Source organism: Agelaius tricolor, unplaced genomic scaffold, assembly GCF_023055355.1.
Source record: "Agelaius tricolor isolate 1412-34295 unplaced genomic scaffold, bAgeTri1.0.p SCAF_40, whole genome shotgun sequence".
NCBI classification, from domain to species: Eukaryota; Metazoa; Chordata; class Aves; order Passeriformes; family Icteridae; genus Agelaius; species Agelaius tricolor.
In genome coordinates this window covers 2,121,337-2,125,068 of record NW_027269300.1, presented here as the reverse complement: position 1 = coordinate 2,125,068, position 3,732 = coordinate 2,121,337, and positions in this window count along the sequence as shown.

Below are 3,732 nucleotides of genomic sequence, written 5' to 3'. Positions count from 1 at the left end.
GCCCTGGCAGGGCCATGGCAGCCGGCTCTAGCCATGGCCAGGAGGGAGCAGGCACCAACGGGACCAGCCCAAAGCTGCTGGCCACAAATGCCCCGGCTGGCCCTGAAATCTCTGTGTGCTCTGCCCACGCCGGCCCTGGTGCACACAGGGAGCAGAGCCCTCGGCAGCCGGGGCAGGGCTTGCAGCTCCCCCGGCAGCCCCCAGTGGCCTCACTCACCGTTGCAGATGAGCCGGAGCTCTTCCTTCTTCCGCCTCAGGTTCCGCGCGGCCATCCCTGTGAACACAGAGCCTGTGAGGGCGCCAGCGGCACAGCTCCCTGCCAGCGGCGCTGCCGGCGCTGTGGCCACACGGGCTGCTGGCCCGGCAGGGCTCAGCCTGGCCCTTGGCGCACGCTGCCGCCCCAGGGCACGGCTGCCAGAGGGCGGCAGCAGCAATGCCCAGGCCAGCCGGGGCTCCACGGCGCTGGGCTCGGCTGGCGCTGCCGGGGCAGCAGGCGGGGCTGGGGCCGAGCTGCGCCGGGCCGGGCCGGGGAGGGGGCCCGGGCTCGTGGCTCACCCATGAACCTGATGGCCGCCGCTCGCAGGGACTCCTGTGGGCTCTGCAGGTAGGGCAGGGCCCGGTGCAGGTGCTTGGCCAATCTGCTGCTGTCCTCTGCCAGCTGGAGAGAGCGGCAGGAGGGAAGGCTTGGCGCGGGCTCAGCCCCTTGGCTGGGCGCTGCCTGCACCGCCCTCAGGGGGCTTCTCTGGGCTGAGCCTGGGGCTTCCAGGCCCTCCTTACCAGGCACTCGCTGAACTTCCACAGATTCTGGCTCTTCACCAGTCTTTCAAGATCCTTCCTCTTCAGGAACTTGGCCACACAAAGCAGTGTTTTCCCAGAAGCCTGGAGAGCAGCAGAGACGCGGAGATGGCCCCACAGCCCAGGGCGCAGGACCCGGGTCCCTGGGCCAAGGCCTGCAGGAGGCTGCAGCCTGGAAGGCGCCAGGCCAGGAGGCAGCCCAGCCCCCTGCCAGGGGGACAGCAGCAGCCCACGAGTCCTAACCTGTGCCACAAGCCGATTGCCGTCATGGCAGTGGAAGAAGAGGGGCAGCAGGCTCTGGCGCAGGGCTGTCTTCAGGGCCTCTTTTTCCCTTTCCGGTGGAAGAGTCACCAACTTTTGGAAGAGCAGGATGGAGATCAGCTGAACCTGCCAATTGTTCTGTATGGAAGCAAGAAGACAAGAGCTCAGCATTGCGGCTGCACGGGGCTCAGCTTGGCGCAGGCCTGCAAATGCACAGGACACAGGGTGCGGGCAGCAGCCAGTGGCCGTGGCTGGGGGCAGTGAGCCTTACGTGGTCAACGAGTGGCAGGAGCGCCTCAAGCAGCTGCAGTGTGATGGGGCCGGGCATCAGCGTGTCCTTGTCCAAGATGATAAAGCTGAGTAGCATGACTGTCATGAAAACTATCTCTCCATCTGCATCCCACAGGAACTGCACAAGACTTTCAGTCAGGCTCCACATTTTTTTGGTCTGTGCGGAACACAAGTTTGTGAAATGCCATCCTGCTGCCGCAGGGCCCAGAGGCCAAAGGCCTGTCCCCAAGCGCTCGGGCAGCTGAACTGGGAGGCAGGAGAGCTGGGAGCAGCTGCCCCAGCGCCCAAAGACCTGCCAAGCCCAAGCGACTGCATTCCCCAGCTCAGCCTCAGCCGCTGCCCCTTTCTCACCATGAAGGGCTCCTCAATGAGCTCGAGAAGGGCCCTGAGCGCCAGGCGACGCCTCTCTCTGCACTCACTCTGCAGCTGCCTTGACAAGATTGGCAGGACTCTGTTAGCACCACGTTGACTCAAGTCCAGGAACTCGAGGACCTGAAAGGCACAGGCCAGTGACAGGGGAGCCGGCCGGCAGGAGCCCGGAGCCGCACAGGCCCGGGCCCAGGCAGCAGCACAGGGCGCGGGCACCGTCCCAGGCAGCTGCGGCTCCCAGAGGGCAGAGAGCTGGGAGGCAGCTGAGCCAGGCAGCGCTGGCCATCAGGCTCACCTCCACAAGGAAGGCCAGGCCGGGCAGCTCCCAGCGTGGCTCCTGTGTGCTGAGCAGCCGCAGCAGGTAGCGAGCGATGCGGGAGCACAAGTGGATGGAGACACAGCACATCTCCCTGGCAGGAGAAAAAGGAGCCAAGCCTGTGGTCCAGGGGGACAAAGCTCTGCCAGGACTGACGCACAGAGCTCTGCTCTTTCCCCAGCATCCTGCAAGGGGCCCTGGGCTATTTGGGAGGCAGCTCCTGCTGGGCACCCTCCTCTGCCAGCCTTTTCTAGTCTGCTTGGCCATCCCTCAATGACAAGGCCCTCTGGCCCACAACCACAGGGACTGTGTGGAGCTCCCTGGGCCTGGAGCACAAATGTCAGAGGCTGTGGGGAGAAGGGGCTCTCACCTGGCCAGCAGAGCCACGGCATAGTGGTGGGTGTCAGCACACAGCAGCGTGTCCCAGCCACAGTTGCCTTCCATTGCCACCACCACATCCTCGTGCTGCATGCGGCAGAGCAGGCACTTCAGGGTCCGCACTGCAAACCTGCGTGCACAGCAAAGGCCGGGTGACGCTGGGAGCACTGGCTCCTGGCCAGGGACATGGCAGGGACAGGAGGAGTGGGATGGAGCACCTGTTGGGGCTGGTGGCAAGGCCATATTCCTCCTGGCATCCCTTCCAGAAGGCATGGACCTCCTCTGGGATATCCAGAGTGCTGAGGAACACTTGGGAGAGCAGATGCACAAAGAGGCGAGGGAAATAGACCGTCACCATATGTGGGACACAGGGCACCTGGAGGATCTTCCATATCACCACGGTTGCCTGCAAAGGACAAAGCCCCCCGAGACAGCGCTCAGTGCCCAGGTGTCCGTGTGGCAGGGCCCGAGCTTGGCAGGGAGAGGCCCGGAGAGACCTTGGCAGGGGGAGCACGGGGCCTGCTGGACCTGGAGCTGCCCCTGGGCCAGGTTTCAGGCCAGCGCCTGCGGCAGGGAGATGCCGTGGGGGAAGGAGGATGGAGAGCTGCCGGAGAGGCGGCCTTGGGGCCAGCAAAGGCCAGTTAGAAAAACTCACAGCCAGGACAAAGACACCCGTTTTGTCCCCGTCGGAGGTGCACGTGCTGTGCTTGGGCCAGCTGCCCAGCACGTGCAGGAGGATCAGCAGCGCCGGCTCAGCAGTCCTGGGCGAGCACATGATGCTCTTCCACATGGTGAAAGCAGCTCTGTGGGGTTCGAGCTCTGTCTCAGGGGGGTCTCAGACACAGCAGCGGGGCCTGGGCAGCAGTGGGGACCTGAGCTGGCTGCCAGCTCTGCCTCTACCCACTGCCACTGGCCAGCAGCACCCAGGCAGCCCAGGCCTGTGGGGACAGGCCCCTGAGGGGCAGCGAGGGAGCATGGCAGCAGGCTCGAGGCCTGACGTGCAGGGGCTGGCAAAGGGAGCAGCCAGAGGGCCCTGGAACTCTCTGTTGCTCGGACACCTGGGCCAGGCTGTACAGGCTGATGGGCTGGGGAGCCCTGAGCCCTCTGGGCAGGTGGGCCCCATACCTGTCACAGGACGGGGCCACACGCAGGAGCGTCACGACTACGTCAGCGGGCTGTGCTTCCGTCAGATCCAGCAGGCTCCTGTTCAGCCTGTGCTCGGCAAACTGATTGGCCAGGAGCCACTGGTGGATGTACCTGACCAGGGCGGGCACCTGGAGAAGGCACGGGGACACTTGGAAAGCGGCCAGAGGGAGGAATGT